The 21,102-nt window shown below is 52.1% G+C and overlaps 1 protein-coding gene across 1 annotated transcript in view; it reads right to left on the reverse strand.

Moving 5' to 3' along the window:
* DNAH8 (dynein axonemal heavy chain 8) overlaps positions 1–21,102 on the reverse strand; it is a 13,985,216-nt gene that overhangs the window by 6,596,051 nt on the left and 7,368,063 nt on the right. The window lies entirely within an intron of this gene.

Consider the following 21,102-nt stretch of genomic DNA (forward strand, 5'->3'; position numbering starts at 1 on the left):
ATCCTTGCCAGCACAAAATAATCGCACAATAGATCAAAGATAAAGAAGATAGAAAAAGAAAAGAAGAGAGTACCGAAAGACAATACACTTTGTCATTAAAAAGCCATTTCCATGTTAAAATTGTGTTAAGGCTGGGACCTGATATACTGGAAGTGATCAATATCTGGTATGGCAGCCCACAACACGGATTATTTTGCTTGTGCGTTGATGTGTTTTGATGGTATTTTCCTGATTAAAAACCATCTTTATCAAGATGATAAATATTGCTCTCAGAAGATATACACAAAAAAAATCTTAATTTTTAAAATAAATGCTTAACAAAGCACAGAGATTGCTGTTGCTAAGGGATTATTTCATTCGTAGTTCAGATCGCCTCTCAGGAAAAAGATCCTAACAGTGAAGATCTTTTATATTATAAATAGTGGTAGAAGTGGATTAGCTCGCTAGAAAGCGCCTTTTGGATATATGGAGCGTAGGGTCACAATAAATCCCTCGGGATCCTTATAAACGAAAGATCTCGAGGATGTCCCAATAAAAACAACATTGTATAAAAGATATTTCCAGCAAATTGGATAGCACTTAAAAGCTTTATACTCGGGTGCTATTGGAACAAAGTTCCTAATTACACCCCTTCATCAATTGGGTCTTTTAGCCTAGAGGACAGCGCTGCTCCGCGTCAGTCCTGTTTTATTTAGAGATATTTTATTTGCAACAAATCCGTTTAAAGGACAGGTTACTTACCTTTGGTAACTTCTTATCTGGTAGAGACATTGTCTAGCCACAGATTACTTTCCTTAGAATTCTCCCATTGCACCAGACTGGATCTGGAAACCAGAGCACCCCTGCCCATCGATAGAGGGAGTTAGGCAACTCCATAATGACATTGTGCACATATGCAACATCACAGGAGTCCGTATAAGCTCCTCCCGGATGCGCTGACGTCAGTTTCTTCTGTGACTATTTACCACGCCCAAAACGCGGAGCCACCATAAAACATTGACATGGAAACAGTGTGCTATAAAATATAAATATCTCTGCGAATCAACAATTACAAAGTTGAAAAGCACAGTGTGCGAATGTCAAGAAAGGGATCTTTTAGGCAAGAAGGAAAACAGTTTGCGTAACTGGGAGGATGGGTGGGTTGGTAAGGAATCTGTGGCTAGACTATAGGCCTTATTACGAGTTTGGCGGTCCCTTGGACAACCGTATTGGTGGTGGCAGTCCCAGCGCAGTGAGCTTGGAGGTCTTACGAGTTGGGCGGATCGCTTAACGAAGACCGCCGCTGCACCGATGAGACCTTGGGTCGGTTGTTGGGGAAAGGCACCCACAATTGGGGGGTACAGGAGAACTGCACTGCTGTGAGTATTGTGAGTTGTCTGATGCACAAGTGGACTGCAGCGTTCTGTCTGCCTACTTCAAGGTGGCACTGAAGAAAGATTTGGGGTGGGTACTAACTCCTTTCTTGTTTTTCCAGGCAGATTCAGAGGTGGATCCCTTTCTCCAGGTTCCCCTTTCACAGCAGGACCTTCACCCTGAGGATTATGACCCTGTTTGCAGCAATCTTCAGATGAGTCCTTTTGGATTATATACCCATTGCCGAGACTTCCAACATATGGGCTGAACCTTAATAATGGGTATATGGTACTTTTCCATATATATCATGCATATTTGTGCGTTCAACACATATGTAGTCGAAATTAATGCACAAACAGGCATCAATATATTTGTGAAAAATACTCACCACTGCTGCAAGATCCCCGCTTCCACACCGCTGGCCCGGTGGACAACTAGTAATACAGTGGTCTTTGGACCGCCAGTGCCGTGGGCTGCCTCCAAACTCATAATAAGTCCCTCTGTCAGATAAGGCATTGCTGAACATAAGTAACTGGTTCATCTGTTAGAGACATCTAACAGCAGATTACTTACCCTAGAATAGATACCCAAACAACAAGAACACACCTGGGGAGGGTCTGCAAACTGATTGTTCTAAAGATCAAACAGAACAAGCTGGTCTGTAATAAGACAGATAAGACAGGTTGCTCTTAGGAAGGTAAAGAAGTGTTGGAGGCTGGCTTAGTATATGGTGCACACTAACAGAAGTGATGCACCTGGTACTAATCCAGGCAACCCTTAATGGTGATTTTAGTGGTCTTTGATAACCATAGAAAGATCTCAAAGTTGTAGCTTCAGGCTTATCTTGAAGGAGTGTAAAGCAACTTGTTTTACCACGTTCAATCGACAGTGTAGATTACATGAAAAACAAACACGCAGTTTTTATTAAAAGAAGTCTATTTATTATGTAACACAATCACTAACACAGTGGTATACCCCCTACCCGGAGATATCAACAATACACACACACATGAATACTTTAAAATAATCAGGTAAGTAGCACGAATATACACTGGTCTCCAGGGGGAGATCAAATCATATTTTAGGAAATTGAAATGCGAACTGTAAAGACGAACAGGACTTGGGACAGAAGTCTCAGAGGAGCTGGGGACACAAGGAACCACCCAAGGAAAGTACCCAGGAACCTCATGGAGGCTGTGTGCAGAGTGGAAAAACAGCTGCATGCCCAATGAAAGTCAATGAAGAAGTCGCAGTTGCAGTTTAAGAGAAGGACCCTTGCCAGCGGACCACGAAGAAACCTTTTGGAAGACAGAAGGTTGGAGAGCCACCCCACCTGTGGATGACACAGGACCCAGGTTACCGCAACTAGGGAAGCCGAGTACATAGAGGGGAAGTGACGTTGGAACCTGTCGTAGATTGAAATGGAAGACTTCAAGGAAGATGCCTCTGGAGTTTTCTGTGAAGGTGTCCGGTGGAATCCAGGAATGGAATTTTGAAGAGAAGAACTGTTAAATACAAAGATGTCTCGTAGACAGGTCGTGTAGAAAACAAGTTATTGGTTTATTTGTCAGGTTACAGGTTCAAATATAAGTTACAGGATGGTAGTAAGATCCATAATATGCCCCACCAGGAGCAGCCTCCTTGCTGCTCAGCCCACCCGCTCCAACTGAATCCTCCTCAAGCACAAACACAATCAACATTCCAATAACATCACCATTGGCTGAGCAGCAAGGCAGCAAACAAGAATAGGGAGGATGCATTAACCAACAAGTAGATTATAACACACCTTCCCCCTTATAATGATTAAAGAAAATCAAATGTAAGCGAGATGATAAGACACACATACCAAGGAAAGACAAAAGCAAAGGTTCCATACTCAAAAACAGTGGATATATAACACCACTTCGCCAGGCACAACAACATACAAACAGGGCATATTTACAAACCCAAAACAATATATAACATGTGTTATACATAAGAAAAGATGGTTAAAACATTCCAAAATATGCACACATGAACACAGTACTAATAGGGGAATACACCTCCCAATGAAACACCGTAATAGGGGAACACACAACCCGTAGGGGAATACACCTCCCTATGAAACTGAACACCGTAATCGGGGAAACACACCTCCCTATAAAACAGAACAAGCACACCGTAATATAGGGGAAACACCTCCCTAAGAAACACTGTGATAGGGAAACACACCTCCCTATGAAACAGAACAAGCACACCATAATAGGGGAACACACCTCCCTATAGGGGAAACACCTCCCTAAGAAACAGAATACAAGAGCCCAGCTCCAGTAAGTGTAAACAGAATTAAGTATAAGCAGATCTCAAATTTTGACAAACACTGTAAAATATTTAAAGATCGCACGTCCAGCATATCAACAAGACAGAAAAGCATACTAAGCATAAAATAAGGCATACTTTAGACAAATCTACAGCAGACATCAAGTATATGTCAAATATAAACAAATGCACTTTCCACTTTTAAGATACAAAAAACAGTAATAACGTGTGGAATAAATATGTAATAAGTACATCAGGTGTGTGTGTCACCACAGATCAGTGGAAGGAATGACACGCTCGGTTTGCCCTAGAGATGGCATAACAAGAAAGGCACAAATTAGAAACAATATGGAAGAAAAGTCATAACAGTGTGCACATCGCCGTGTGCATTTGGCGAAACAGGAGATAAATGCCATTATTGCCGGTAAGAACAGTGGCTGACGCTCCGTAAATAATGTGGGTAAAATGAACGTGTTGCTAAGTTACAAGGTAGCAACACATGTCTAAAGATGAAATAAATTAAAAAATGGCTGCTACGCAAGGTCACAATGCGTGGCCCTGCGCGACGACGCATGCTCGTACTGCAGGCTGAGGAAGAAGACATCACGGAGGAGCTCAAGCAGGATGGCTCACCGAACGCCTGCGCTGCTTGAGAGATGTGCCTGTGGGCGAAGTCTTCCAACCGTCACTCGGTCAGGTAAGATTGATTCCAAATACCTTAAATGATGCACTTCGAAGTTTTCTAAGTGCAAAGGTGCCACTGTAAATTATAAAAGTACTGTACTGTTCTTTCTTGCACACTAAGGTGCCGATTCCGATCCGGTAAAACCCGGGTACAAATGGTCGTACAGAGCGTTTTTTCCGTCCGACTCGTACCCGGGAAAAACACCTTACAAACTCGCAAGAACGATTCGCACAGAAGAACAAGTTACTTACCTTCGGTAACGATGTATCTGTAAGAAACATTAGTTAGTTAGATTCCTCACCTTAGAATATCCCCAGGCGTCAGACTGGATCCGGAAGATTTTTCATCAGCAATACCCCTTGCGCGTCGCTAGGCGTCGTCAGCGGCTCCGCGTCCGTCGTCGGCGTCGTGCGCCGGAATGACGTCGTCGGAGTACTTAGACGCCGCCCTCGCGCGCTGACGTCAGTTCTTGTACATAGCTTTCCGCGCCAGGAACGCAGAGCCATGCAAAGACCGACACTGGTGCCAAAAATAAAATCTAGGGGCCTGAAAAGGATAACCTTAACCCTAGATGTCAGTTCGCAGAACGGGGAGGAGGGGTGGGTCGGTGAGGAATCTAACTAACTAATGTTTCTTACAGATACATCGTTACCGAAGGTAAGTAACTTGTTCATCTGAAAGAAACACGTTAGTTAGATTCCTCACCTTAGAATAGATACCCAAGCAATACCATCCCCGGTGGTGGGTCTGCGAACCAAGATCACACCAGAAAGTCCTGGAGGACAGAACGGCCGAAGAAGCCATCCCTCCGGACTTGGCTGTCAAGGCAATAATGTCTAGCAAACGTGTGTAGCGAAGCCCACGTTGCCGCCTGACAGATGTCCTGCAAAGGAACTCCTCGTCCCAAAGCAGTAGTAGCCGCTGTGGCCCGAGTAGAATGGGCACGCAGCCCAACAGGAGGGTCCTTTTTCGCCAATGAATAGCAAATTTTGATGCACAAAACGACCCACCGAGAGATGGTCCGTTTGTGCACAGCTTTCCCCTTCTTAGCACCCACGTATCCAACGAAAAGTTGGTCGTCCACCCGGAACTGCTTTGTGCGGTCCAAATAAAAGGAGAGCGCACGTTTTGGGTCCAGACGGTGGAGCCTCTCTTCCTCTTTGGAAGGATGCGGAGGCGGAAAGAAGGTGGGCAAGGTGACAGACTGCCCAAGATGAAATGGAGTCACCACTTTCGGAAGAAAGGAGGGACGAGGCCGAAGGACAACCTTGTCCGGATGAACAGACAGAAAAGGAGGCTTCGAAGATAAAGCCTGGAGCTCACTCACCCGTCTAGCCGAGGTGATGGCTACCAGAAAAGCAGTCTTAAGAGTCAGAAGACGAAGAGGACAATTGTGAAGAGGCTCGAAGGGAGCGCACATCAGGAATGTCAAGACAAGATTCAAGTCCCACTGAGGCATTACAAACGGGACAGGAGGGAACGTGTGAGTAATGCCCTTGAGAAAGCGTATAACTACAGGGGACTTGAAAAGAGAAGGCTGATCAGGAAGCCGCAAGAAGGCAGAGATGGCAGCAAGATAACCTTTCAGGGTGCCCAGGGCAGAGCCCTGCTGGGCCAAAGAAAGAAGAAAGAGGAGAACCTCAGAAAGAGGGACGGAAAGGGGATCCACAGCCTTTGCTGTGCACCATGCCACAAATTTGTTCCACCGGCAGGCGTATACCGTCTTTGTGGAGGGACGCCTGGCTGCCAGAATGATATCACAGACTTCAGGAGGCAAGTCAAATGGCATAAACTGCCGCCGCTCAATCTCCACGCATGGAGGTGGAGGCTGGACAGGTTCGGGTGGAGGACCGTCCCCTGCTGCTGCGACAGAAGATCCTCCCGAAGGGGCAGACGTATCGGAGGATCGGTCAACATACTGAGTAGCTCGGGATACCAGTACCTTCGTGCCCAATCCGGAGCCACCAAGATGACTTGGGCCCGGTCGTGCCTGATCTTCTTCAGCACTCTGGGCAGAAGTGGTATAGGCGGAAAGGCGTACAACAGACCGCAACTCCACTCGTGACGAAAAGCGTCGCCGAGCGAGTGCCGCCTTGGAAATTCCAACGCGCAGAACTGCTGACATTGCGGGTTCTCTTCGGTGGCGAATAGATCTAACCAAGGCTCTCCCCACTGCTGAAAGAGACCTTGTGCCACTTCGGAGTTCAGACGCCATTCGTGATCCATCATGCACCGGCGGCTGAGTTCGTCTGCTCTGGCGTTCAGAGAGCCCGCCAGATGTTGAACCACCAGGGTGACGCCCTGGTGTTCCAGCCATGTCCAGAGGCGCAGAGCCTCCTGACAAAGGGTCCACGACCCCACCCCGCTCTGTTTGTTGCAATACCACATGGCGGTGGTGTTGTCCGTGAACACCTGCACGACACTTCCCCTGACAGAGGGAAGGAAGGCTTTCAGTGCAAGTCGGATCGCTCTCAACTCCAACAGGTTGATGTGGAGACGAGACTCCGCCGGAGACCAGAGGCCTCTGATCTCCGCCTCTCCCATATGGCCACCCCATCCCAGGAGGGACGCATCCGTCACTACGACATGCTCCGGTTGGGGAAGGGAGAGGCTCTTGCCCTCGACCCAATCGCGGTCCGTGAGCCACCACTGCAACTGCTGAGCAGTGCCCTCCGAGATCAAGACATGGTCGGACAGGTTGCCGTGATGCTGGGCCCACTGAAACTTCAGGTCCCACTGCAGAGCCCGCATGCGCCGCCTGACGTGATGCACTAGTAGGATGCAGGAGGCTATCAGACCCAGAAGCCGCAACACTAGCCTGACCGAAACCCAGGATAGAGGCCGAAAGATGGGAATCAGGGCCTGAATATCCCGGACCCGCTGTTCCGGTGGATAGACCCGGAACTGCGCCGAATCGAGAATTGCTCCGATGAAGAGGAGCTTCTGAGAGGGACTCAAGTGTGACTTCGGCACGTTGATGGAAAATCCCAGCAAATGCAGGAGATCCGCCGTAGTCTGGAGGTGGGAGACGACTGCCTGGGGTGATCCCGCCTTCAACAACCAGTCGTCGAGATAGGGGAAGACTGGAACCCCTGATCTGCGCAGATGAGCTGCGACCACCGCCATCACTTTCGTGAACACCCGAGGGGCACTGGTGAGGCCGAAGGGGAGCATGGTAAACTGAAAGTGCTCTTGGCCCACCATGAACCGCAGGTAACGCCGGTGGGCCGGCAGGACGGGGATGTGGAAATATGCGTCCTGCAAGTCCAACGCTACCATCCAGTCTCCAGGGTCTAGGGCAGCTAAAACCTGAGCCAAAGTTAACATCTTGAACCTCTCCTTCCGGAGGAAGGCATTGACGTTCCGGAGGTCCAAGATAGGGCGTAGGCCCCCTTTGCCCTTCTTGGGAACCAGAAAGTAGTGGGAATAACAACCACGACCTACTTCTGGGCTCGGAATGCGCTCGACGGCCCCCTTGGCCAAGAGGGCCGAAACTTCCTCGTGGAGAAGATTCAAATGATCCCCCGAGATACGGTGGTGCTGCGGTGGCATGGCTGGAGGGGTCGTCTCGAAGGGGAGGGAGTAGCCCCTTCGGACGATTTGCAGCACCCACCTGTCCGATGTGATGGACCGCCAGTGGAGGAGGTGATGGCGAACTCTGCCGCCCACTGGCGTGGAATGGGCCTGAAAGCTCGGACTAGGAAGGCTTTGAGGCGGATGCTGCCGGGGTGGATGTGGGCTGACCTCGTCGACCTCCAGATCCGCCTCGGCGGAAACCACGTCCGCGACCACGCGCAGGTTGGTTCTGCGGCTGGTGGCTAGGCGTACGTGAGGAGGCACCCCTTCCTTGGCCACGAAAGGGGCGAAAGGCGGAAGTTTGCGACCGCGGGTCCGAGAGGCCCAAGGACTTGGCCGTAGCCCGGGAGTCCTTAAAGCGGTTCAGCGCACTGTCCGCTTTCTCGCCAAAAAGGCGAGTGCCATCAAAGGGCATGTCCATAAGAGTGCTCTGGACATCACCCGAAAATGACGTGGACCGCAGCCAGGCGTGACGTCGAAGCGCCACTGTGGTAGAAATGGCCCTACCCAGCGAGTCCGTGGTGTCAAGCCCACACCGTATAGCATGTCGCGCGGCATCCCTCCCATCGGCCAGAGCCTGGGTAAGTCGTGTCCGGACCTCCTCCGGACACAGGGGCAGCGCGTCCTCCACCACATCCCACAGAGAGTGGGCATATTGGTCCAAGAGACAAGCGGTGTTCAAAGACCGCAGGCCCAAACTAAGGGAGGAGAACAGCTTCTTGCCAAACTGTTCTAGTCTCTTGGAATCCCGGTCCGGCGGGGCGGTCGGGAAAGAGGATTGGGAGGTGGAGGCCTGGATAACCAGGCTCTCAGGGGTAGGGTGTTGGGACAGAAAACTGGGGTCGCCCGGAGCAGGGCGGTGGCGCCTGGCGACGTTCCTGTCCACAGGAGGAACTGTGGAGGGCTTGGACCAGGTGCCCTGTAGAACGTCAATGAGGGCCTCATTGAATTGCAGCAGAGGCTCAGTGGAGCTTGCTGCAGACTGAAGCACCTCAGTGAGGACGTTAGTCCTCACAGCCACGGCAGGCAGCTCGAGCCCAAGGGCTGCGGCCGCCTTGCGCAGCACCACAGAGAAAGCAGCGCCCTCCTCCGAAGCCACAGTCGGAGGAGAGACGAATCCAGTGTCTGGAGAGGTATTCAGGCCACTGGCCTCCCCTAGTTCATCTGCCCAGTCCTGTGACATTTGAGCCTGAGCGGCCATAGGATCCTCGGATCCCTCCCAGTTGTCCCCATCATCCGATTCCTGGTATACAGGAGGAAAGTACGGAGCCGGACGGTAGACATAGTGTGTCTCTAGCGGCGCCGAACGCGGCGTCCATCGACGCCGTAGCGGCGCCGGGTCCGGAGTGGGACTGAACTGGGGCCCGATGTCGAGCGGAGTCGACGTCGGCGTCGGGGGTGGCACCGGTGTCGACGCCGGCGGAGGAGGCGTGACGAGGTCGACCGGCGTCGGCAGGGACTCGGGAACGGGTCCCTCGGGCGCTTGCGGCGTCGAGGCCGGAGCCGTCGACGGCGCCGGGGCCGGAGCCACCGGCAGGCAAGGCAGCCCTGTCGGGTCCGCGGGGCCCGAAGGCGCGCCAGTGGGCGCCGACGGCGGGGCCAGGCTCCTCATGGCCGAGAGGAAGGCACTGACCTCCGACGGCGTCGCGTCAGTCCCAGGGACCGGCGGGTATGGGGACGTGCGCGGCGCCTGCGGCTCCGCCGGAGCCGCGGGGGTGGAACCACCCTGACCCTCGGCCGAGTCGTGCGACCGGCGTGTGGAGTCCGAAGAGCGGTGTCGCCTCTTGGACTTCTTGGAATGCTTCGACTTACCCGAAGACTTGGATCCCGACGACCGATGGTGACGTCGGCTGCGGCTCCGCGACCGATCCTTGGACCTCATCCTGGACCGGGATCGAGCGACGCGCGGAGCCGAGTGGTGGATCTCGAGAAGCTTACGGGACCGCTCCCGTCTAGCCTTCGAGGTCAGGGCCTTGCAGTCGGAACACGACTCCGCGTCGTGGTCGAGGCCCAAGCAGTAAAGGCACCGGCGGTGATGGTCCGTAACCGACATCAGGCGGCTACAGTCAGCACAGGCTTTAAAACTAGGCATCCTACCGGCACCGGAGTCGATTGACAAGGATCAAAAAAGATCGAAAAAGTTAGTCAAAAAGTGACTAAAGGGGTAGCTCTCCCGGATCTGCGCTTACTGGCGCGGAAAAAAGAAGAACTGACGTCAGCGCGCGAGGGCGGCGTCTAAGTACTCCGACGACGTCATTCCGGCGCTCGATGCCGACGACGGACGCGGAGCCGCAGACGACGCCTAGCGACGCGCAAGGGGTATTGCTGACGAAAAATCTTCCGGATCCAGTCTGACGCCTGGGGATATTCTAAGGTGAGGAATCTAACTAACGTGTTTCTTTCAGATATACCATTTCCGTACGAGTCGTCAAAAACACCGACCGGCAAAAAAATACATACAAATCTGATTCTGGACGGCGCATACGCGACGTCTGGCCGGAGTCAGGCAGCGTTTCACGGACCAGCAAGTACGATTCGTGCCGACGTCACTCCGCACATAGCATTTTTTACGGGAGCCCAAAACTGCCGCGAAATTGAGGACGACGCGAACAAGGAGCACCGGTACGCGACGGACAGCGATGGACCCCAACCTACGCGTCATCCCGGCCCTCATAGCCTACGATCTCGTGTTCAGAAACCGACGCAGACGCCGCAGAAGGTCAGAACAACCCCCAGGGGCTAAGGTGGGGGGTGCAAGGGGCAGGAAACATAACCCACACCCCACAAAATACTAATACATCCTGCACATTAATAACCTCCATGGTCTGGTCAGAGCGTAGGTACGGTCCATACCACCATTGTAGTGGTGATGTAGGGGTACGCGTGTACGGACCGTACCCACGCCCCCCAGAGCGTGGGTACGGGCCGTACCACCATTGTAGTGGTGATGTAGGGGTACGCGTGTACGGCCCGTACCCACGCCTCAGAGCGTGGGTACGGTCCGTACATGCGTACCCCTACATCACCACTACAATGGTGGTACGGCCCGTACCACGCGTACCCCTATGTCACCGCCACAATGGTGGTACGGCCCGTACCCACGCTCTGGGGGGCGTGGGTACGGTCCGTACAACCATTGTAGTGGTGATGTAGGGGTACGCGTGTACGGACCGTACCCACGCCCTGGGGGCGTGGGTACGGCCCGTACCACGCGTACCCCTACAGCCCCATTACATCATGGATACAAGGCGTACACACGCCACGGATGTAGGTGTACGGCTTGGTGCAGCACATCAGCTGTAAATTGGGGGTGGTGTATGCCCAGGACAGCAGTGTACCAAAGCAAGGGCGCAAGTGGGTGGGTGGGTGGGTGCAGATGACTCCCAGCAGTGCCCAGACATATGAGGGGTGGGTGCCTATCACTCCCAGCAGTGCCCAGACATATGAGGGGTGGGTGCAGAGGACTCCCAGCAGTGCCCAGACATCTGAGGGGTGGGTGCAGAGGACTCCCAGCAGTGCCCAGACATATGAGGGGTGGGTGCAGCGGACTCCCAGCAGTGCCCAGACATATGAGGGGTGGGTGCCTATCACTCCCAGCAGTGCCCAGACATATGAGGGGTGGGTGCCTATCACTCCCAGCAGTGCCCAGACATATGAGGGGTGGGTGCAGAGGACTCCCAGCAGTGCCCAGACATCTGAGGGGTGGGTGCAGAGGACTCCCAGCAGTGCCCAGACATATGAGGGGTGGGTGCGGAGGACTCCCAGCAGTGCCCAGACATATGAGGGGTGGGTGCCTATCACTCGCAGCAGTGCCCAGACATATGAGGGGTGGGTGCCTATCACTCCCAGCAGTGCCCAGACATATGAGGGGTGGGTGCAGAGGACTCCCAGCAGTGCCCAGACATATGAGGGGTGGGTGCCTATCACTCCCAACAGTGCCCAGACATATGAGGGGTGGGTGCCTATCACTCCCAGCAGTGCCCAGACATATGAGGGGTGGGTGCAGAGGACTCCCAGCAGTGCCCAGACATATGAGGGGTGGGTGCAGAGGACTCCCAGCAGTGCCCAGACATCTGAGGGGTGGGTGCAGAGGACTCCCAGCAGTGGACAGAGACATGGGGGGGTGTACATCATTATCAGATGACCACAGCTCCATGGGTGAATGTACGTATCCCTAACTTAGGACAATGATGATAGTGCCATAACAACACATCACTGACAGCAGTGTCTCACACCCAGGAGGAAGGATGTCTTTCCCCCACTGCATGACAAACCACATGTGGGTGTGAGGACAAATAACACATGCATACCCACCCCTGGCAGATGCAGCACAGTACACACACTGAGATCATGTCACAAGACTGTATAGTCATGTCACTGCCTAACAAACGAAGAGAGCCAAAGAGAACACACACTGTCACGCACATCCCAGGACTGATAGGAATGTTCAGGTGCTGGGCTAGCCACCAAGATGTTGGCTGTCATGGAAGGAATAGGGTGGAGTTCCCACAGATACAATGCCCACAATTGTCAGTCAGGTGTTCAAATACCCAGCAGAACAAGTACCATATGTGCACTAGGCTGGGATTACACACATGCATTGTGCGGAAAAGAGACCATTTATCCATGAAGGTATGGCAAAATACTCTATACAAAAGTACAGTGATTAACAAGGATGGCACAGACGATGCAGCCGGACACATTGCTGAGCAGGCATGGCCAGAGTTGAAGGGATCCATCACCAACAAAGGACATGTAGACACAGGGCAAAACAACAATTGTGCAACTCTCTGCAGGGGAGATGTCAGGTGCCATAGAGCAAGGAACACCCCTTGGCACAATGTCTCCAAACACAAAGAGCAGACATGACAAAGAATCTTTGCAGAGATCTTGTGCTGGCACGCAGATACCAGGTTCCACCCCATGAGCAGCAGACTACAACATTTCCCTGAAACATAACACATGCCCACAACCCCAACTCCTGTAGCATCAGCATCAACATCAATACCTGAAATGCAAGACTTTTCAAACGAAACAGAAAATGCTTTATTCAGCATGAAAATAATAATGTGTAAACAAGACTATTCACAAAGGCCAATGGCCAGTCCATATCATCAGTCCTTGGGGGGGGGGGGGACACATGGCCATGCGTCTCCCCTAGCTTGCCTGCACATCACAAGACTGTGTCGTCAACTGGGGGGGGGCATCATGTGGGGAAGGACCAGGCACCGCAGGGACAGGAGGGGGAAGGGTAGGTGTGGTGGGTGCAGGGACGGACGACTCCACCACAGGGGGTGGGGCAGCGCCAAAGGTGGAGGCGAGCTCGGCGCTGCACACTTCTGCCAGTTCTTAAAGCGTCTCCCCTGCACCCGGAGAAACAACAGGCCCCAAGGAGGGGGGGGGTCGGAGGCATGGGTTGCAGCGCTACTGGGGGAGTTGGTGGACGGGCTGGGGGACTTAACTCTCCTACCCGTGGAGTGCCTTGACCGTTTGCGTCCAGGTGAACTAGTGGGGCTGAGGCCCAGCCCAGCAAAGTAGGCCTCCTTCTCCGAATCTGGGGCAGGGGAGCCAAGGGGAGTGACATCGGAGGGACTGGGGAGTGAGTCATGTGGACGAGGACTGTGGCTGCGTGCCTGCCTGTGTGCCCCAGACCCAGTGGGTGTGCCTGCTACCCCCTGAGTGTGCGTGTCAGGAGGTGTGTGCTTGCCCTTATGTGGTGGTGTGCTGCTTCTGTCTGGTGGGGTGCGTGTGTGTGGATGTCTGGGTGTGCTTGGGACAGGTATGGGTGTTGGACTTGTGGATGGGCCAGAGGTAGGGGGGGAGGCAGCGCTGCAGGTGACACGCTACTGCCGTCAGTGACGAGTCCAGGGACCTCAGCAACATCCGTTGGTCAGACATCGCTGATGACATGCCCTCCATGTACGACACCATCTGGGTCAGTAGTCTGGTGTGGCCATGGAGGACAGTCAGGATCGATGTCTGCCCAACTTGCAACTGCCGCTGAATGTCCACAGACTCGGCAGTGAGGGCAGCAGGGGGGACAGGGGCAGGGGGTGCAGTGCCTGGCACGAAGGAGACACGGTGTGGCCTAGCACGGACAGAAGGGACCCGAGCAAGTGGGAGGGCGGTGATGGGAATGGAGGGGGCGGCGAGAGATGTACTGCTGCTTTCAGCTGTGGGAGCAGCCTCCGCCCCATCTGGGAGCTCAGCCTCAGAACCGTCTGCCTCGTAGTCTGTGTTGGTACTGGGCAGGTCCTCCGCCTCACTCCCCTCACCCTCCATGCCACTAGATTCCACCGACTCCACAGCAGTGGTGGCACCACTTCTCGATCCCTCCTCCACGTCCGTGCCGGTGTCTCCCTCGGTGTCCTCCGATGATGCTGTGGGCAAGGTGAAGAGACAGGAAAAAATCAGTCACCTGTATACATCTGACACATGAGTCCAAACAAAATAGGCAACAGTGCATATCAGGAAAGGCATCATGAGTAACATCTAGGATACTCCCCACATATGTAAGCCCTGCACTCCCCAGTTGGTTGGCGCACCATGCCACTTGCAAACAATGAAAATTAGGACACAACAGCTAAAAACTTGAAATCCCAAGATCATGAGAAGCTAGTGTCTGGGATCAGTTGAGCACAGCAAGACTATGAAGGCATGCCACCTCTTCACTCGGAAACAAACAGTATTGTCGCACCCAAGGCCAAATACCACATGCCAATGCAGAAGGTGTCTCCACACTCAGAGACCTGTGAGTACTTTTGACACCCCAAAGAAATACATTGTGACTCCTGGAGAATCACAACCCTTTACAAAATGGACATGTCTAGCATGTGTGAATGTGGCACTCTGTGAACACAACACACATGTGTCTGTATAGCAGAAGTCACACAAGGAGGTGCACATCAAACTACATGTAAACAGTCATTGTCTGAGCTGCCAGACTCATTCAAATCAGCCACTGTTAGGCAGAAATGGCGTAGCAGTAAGTACATATACATGGCACCAGGGTGGTCTGGATGACTCGACACTCGTAAGTTGGTATCAGCAACAACCAAGGACTAACCCAAATGCAAGCACACTGTGGGAACATGTATATGTATGAACTCCAAACAAGTGTTGTTCAAACTGTGCCTTACTTTAAAATGTGCCAGCGTGTCCCTGGAAAGTGTAAAGGTGGTGTCTTGTGCACTTCCTTGGGAGACATCTGTCATGCAGGCACATCATTGTCCTTCACAACCAAACAACAAGGTCAAGCATATGAAACATTGAGACATGTTGACAGGTATAGTGAGTGCCAATGGACATTTTCTCAGAGTAACAACTTGAATAATGTCATTTGTCACATGTCTATCCGTCACCTGATCACACAGTTGGCTACACATATCACCTACTGACTGTCATCTGGAGTGGCACACATGTCCACACCCAGGACAATGCATGAGCTAATGTGCCTGCAATTGTTTAGCAAAAAAGCCTAGCTGTACTGTGGGTTCCCCCTCATGGCAAGGCAGAATGTACCCACAGATGTCAGCACACAAAGTCACAACTGTGTAGCATCTGAACCACACACAGGTGCCAAAAATGTACAAGCAGGATACATGATTGTCAAGAACTGACACAGGCAATGAAGCACCAACAGCAAGCACTGGCCAACATCACGGGGGTACTGCACGATGACTTTCTGTACTGCGAATCATCACACACAAGTCAGAACTGGCAATGAAACATCAGGGTTGAACATGTACGCCCCTCCCGCACACAACCACCCATACCTGAGTCAATGTGACTGATACCAATCAAGAAGTGAAAGCTCTTATTCAGGGTTACAATAACTGTGCTTGAAAACTGGCTTCATTAACACGACATCACCTTGTAGGGCTGGCAAAACATATTGGTCACAAACAAACATCAACAGATTGCTGTGAATAGCCACACAGGCACTGCCCAGTGTGAGTATGCACAAGAAAACTGCTGTATCCCTGTCCAGTGGGCAAATGTATCACACATGTGAAAACTACTACCTAGGCCAGGGAACAATGCCACAGAGGCAGAGCCATGATGAACCCACAGTGAATGTGCACAGTGTTGGATGACACACATGAGTAGGAGGGCAGGCTGTGTCAGGGGACTGTAGTGTGCACACTGCTCCATGGTCCTGGAATGAGCTGACTGTTACAGGAGCAACCGTCCCGGCACTATGCATAAATCCCACTCATGCACATCATGTCTGAGGCCACAACATTGGTAATGCATGCAGCAAGTCTGTTCATTTGAAACCTCACACTCCTATGTTGGGACTCAGCATCAGTGGCAACAAATATGAACCCCCAAATGACTGTACAGGACAGGGCACAGGCAGACCACCCCCACACATGATGCTGAAAGCAGTGTGCACCTTGATGAACTGGCAGCCTAGATGACCATGTGCAATAGTGATAACACACAGACCAGGTAACACATGTCAAGGAGGGGAAGGGAGGAAGAACAGCACTGGTTGACTGTGGGGAAACAGGATATGCACTGCACATATCAGCGGTGGCCATCTGCATTGGGACCTGCACCCACTCCTAAGAAGGAGGTCAAAAACTTGGGTATCATGGTCGATAACCGACTAGACCTTGACTCCCACGCCAAAAAGGTGGCAGGCATGTACTATGGCCGTCTTCGGTCTCTGAGACCCATTCTGGGTTTTTTCGAACCCCCAGTCCGTCAGATGATCATTCAGGCCATGGTGCTGTCAAACATTGACTACTGCAATGTCCTCATGCTGGGCTCTAATCAATCTACGATTAACAGACTTCAAAGAGCTCAGAATGCGGCCGCACGCAGTCTGTTTGGTTTGCCAAAAAACTTTCATATCTCTCCTATCCTCCAACATCTGCACTGGTTGCCGGTAAAGCAGCGTATCCAATTTAAGGCACTTTGCCTTATCCATAAAATTTTCCACTCCTCGGGCCCTAAAATTCTGAAAAATCTAAGCTCTTTATACGTCCCCACTCGGGCTCTCCGTTCTGCAGATCTGTTTCTGGCCCACATTCCTATGATTCAGAGGAGCAGAGCTGGAGGCCGATCCTTCAGATACTTGGCTCCGAAATTGTGGAATACAATCCCGCTTGAAGCTCGTGCTATTACGAATCATTTGTCTTTCAGGAAAAAAATTAAGACCTGGCTATTTAACACTCCTTAGGCCTAGTTTTCTGTAGTTCTTCCCACTCTTGGCTCGGTTGCTGTGTATCTGGCTCGTCTGCAAGCGCTGGGACGCCCTGTTGCTGGGGTAGCCATGCGCTATATAAGCTGCCCTAACATAACATAACATAACATATATACCCTGGCAGTGTCTCCAGGCGACTGAGCAGCAACAAAAGCTGGCAACACACAACAAACACACATGTACCTACCCCCTTCCTGCTGCTGTAACTCCTGTATCCGCCTATCCAGGTCAGGGAAGACCACCGCCAGGACACGCCGCATCTGGTGGGTCAGGCGCCGGCGCCCGCCATGCTTGCGAGGAGCCTCCTCCTTCAGCATGACCCGGGCGATCCTCCGGGTCCAGCACCAGATGTCCTGCCATCTCTTCCTCACTTGTGGCAGGCGCCGACTGCGACCCTCCGCCGATTGCACGGCCGTGACGGCATCCTTCCAGATCTTCCCCTTGTGGTAGCGGGATACCTGTGTGGATGACAAAGTGGGACAACATCACTACACCTGCACCATGTCACAGAGACACACATTTGAACATCTTAGATTTGTAGAACAGGGCATAGTATGCTGGCAAGGAATAGCACCTTAGTCATAGGGACTTTTTCCACTGGGGACGCACCAATGCACTACATGGCATAGTAAGTACACAGGTGGCATGAGGGGTGCGAACCAATCCCTGATAATGGCACACACTGTGCATCCCAAGCAACACAAGGCTGATGGACAGCACCACAAAGCAGTCACATGACCCAAGCCACTGACGAAACCTCAGCAGAGTACACAGACACACACCGGCACACATCAATCACCTGCCATTGGCAACAGCGGATGCAAACCTCACTCTGCACATGTGCCACTTGCCAGGGGGGGGTCACAGGTGTGGGGCTAGCTCAGCAAGTCAGACACACAGCACGGCTTACTTCACACATCAGATGGATTGAGCAGTTGCCTCCTCCATGCAGCTGTGGTGCAACACTCCACATAGACACTCATCCACATGACAAGAAACATTCACACACATCAATGTCCAGGGGGCGTACACATCATTTGGACACTCTCACCACTCTCACCACAGCTCCACTCAACTCGCACACACATCTGTGGGTGCAGTCACCTGTCACACCGGGGTGACCACTGAATCACCGCAGGACAATAGAACAAGAATGCCCAAGAGGATTTGACTGTCGGAATGTGCCATGCACTATGCAGTGAATGTCACAGTAAGCACAATGCAAGTGAGGAGTGCACACATGAACTACATCACGCCCTGCATGAGAGACATAAGCCATCCCCCCCCCCCTGGGACCCACTCCACCCAACATTGCATGTCTGTCACACCTGGCCACAATGCCAGAAGTGACAGACACAATAAAGGTGCACAGGCAAAGGTACTGGAGTTAGCTCTCACCTGCTCCCCTGGTCGACCATACAGCATGGGGTACTGTGGGAGGATCACATCCAGCAGGGCCTCGTTCTCCTCCTGGGTGAAAGGCTGGGTCCTCTCCACAGTCCTTGACATGGTGCCAGAGGGAGACAATACAGCAGCAGTGGTATCGACTGACATGTTGTGCAGGCAAGTACCCTCTCATGGATTCTGCCTGCCTTATATCTGCCTTGCTGGCCTATTTCATTTACAGGAGTACAGAGTGATTGGTCAGACTCATTTGCATCCTACGTTTCCTCCAATCCCTTTAAACATACACCAGTGACAGCCTTTGCATCTTTCGATTTTGCAGCATCATGTCAAGTCAACAACCACTTTGCAACAATGTTAAATGTGGCCAACTGATTTTTCCAGATCACATGATGTAAAATTTTGAACTTGAAACTCGGTATCCATGACAACCAGCATGCATTTAGGCCCTAATACTTGTCCCTCATGTGTCCCCATTGTAATTCTTAAAGCCCCACACAGGTACGGCGCTTTTTACACGTACCCCTAGGGCACCATCACTACAGTGATACGGGCCATACTCACGCGTGTACGGGCCGTACACACATGAGTACGTGCCGTATCACTAGGCCCTACGGTACCCCCAACTATAGTGATAGGCACGTACTCACGCGTGTACGGCCCGAACACGCGTAAGTACGTGCCAATCACTATAGTTGGGGGTACCGTAGGGCCTAGTGATACGGCACGTACTCACGCGTGTACGGCCCGTACACGCGTGAGGACGTGCCGATCACTATAGTTGGGGGTACCGTAGGGCCTAGTGATATGGCACGTACGTACGCGTGTACGGCCCGTACACGCGTGAGTACGTGCCGATCAGTATAGTTGGGGGTACCGTAGGGCCTAGTGATATGGCACGTACTCATGCGTGTACGGCCCGTACACACGTGAGGACGTGCCTATCACTATGGTCGTGTTACCGTAGGGCCTAGTGATAGGCACTTACTCACGCGTGTATGGCCCGTACACGCGTGAGTACGTGCCTATTACTATAGTCGTGTTACCGTAGGGCCTAGTGATACGGCACATACTCAAGCGTGTACGGCCCGTACACACGTGAGTACGTGCCTATCACTAGGCCCTACGGTACCCCCAACTATAGTGATAGGCACGTACTCACGCGTGTACGGCCCGTACAAGCGTGAGTACGTGCCTTTCACTATAGTCGTGTTACCATAGGGCCTAGTGATACGGCACATACTCACGCGTGTACAGACCGTACACGCGTGAGTACGTGCCTATCACTATAGTTGGGGGTACCGTAGGGCCTAGTGATACGGCACGTACTCACGCGTGAGTACATGCCTATCACTATAGTTGGGGGTACCGTAGGGCCTAGTGATACGGCAGGTACTCACGCGTGAGCGGCCCGTACACGCGTGAGTACGTGCCTATCACTATAGTCGTGTTACCGTAGGGCCTAGTGATACGGCACGTACTCACGCGTGTACGGCCCGTACACGCCTGAGTACGTGCCTATCACTATAGTTGGGGGTACCGTAGGGCCTAGTGATGCAGCACATACTCACGCGTGTACGGCACGTACACGCGTGAGTACGTGCCTATCACTATAGTTGGGGGTACCATAGGGCCTAGCGCTTTTCACACGTACCTCTAGGGCGCCATCACTACAGTGATACGGGCCGTACTCACGCGTTTACGGGCCGTACACACGTGAGTACGTGCCTATCACTCGGACCTACAGTAACACAACTATAGTGATAGGCACGCACTCACGCGTGTACGGCAGGTACTCACGCGTGAGTACAGGCCCTACACACGCCCTCAGAGCGTGTGTACTGCGTTTCACAGCTTACACTGGTGATAGGAGGCGCACACGAAAGGAATGGAGGTGTCAGACTCGCACAAGGCTGTACATCAAGTCATTGTCAGTGCAGTCCTTCATGTGCAGGGCCTAGGTGTGTCAGGCAGTGATGTGGCACATGTCTCCTCATGTTGTGGCACAATAGATGTGTGTTTTTTGTTCTGGGCAGTGGTATTGGAAATAGATAATAGGCGCTTATGGTCGATTCACCTTGTATTTGTGGGAATTATATTATTTGCGGTGCTAAAGGGTTGGGGAGAACCACCAGCCTCCCTAAGTTATTGTGGCAACAGCAACAAACAAACATCAAAAGTACACCCAAGCACACGCAGAGTTTCAATTTGCAGAGTTAGTAAGTCACATTACATGAAACATAATAAATCACTCTTTGCTTCTTTCTTGTGATTATCTTCTTTTTAATAGTCCTGATTTAAAAGTAGTTCCCAAGCCAACACGTGTTTCGTCGCCTTCGTAAGATCGTACATGCGACTTGTTCACGGCTGAATACTTTCTTTAATAGTGGTATAAAGTGTGACGATAATTCCAGGTCACACTATCCTGTGACGCAAGAGGGTACCCTGCTAAGGGTTTGCACTCCGTTTTCAATAAAATATCAGATTTTCAAAGTATTTCATCCCAATCTCCGGGTTTTCTCAAGTAGAGCGTAACTGGGGGGTGCAGCTTCCTCCTCGCGCCGGACACCTA

The sequence above is a fragment of the Triturus cristatus genome, chromosome 6, assembly GCF_964204655.1.
Source record: "Triturus cristatus chromosome 6, aTriCri1.1, whole genome shotgun sequence".
NCBI lineage: Eukaryota > Metazoa > Chordata > Amphibia > Caudata > Salamandridae > Triturus > Triturus cristatus.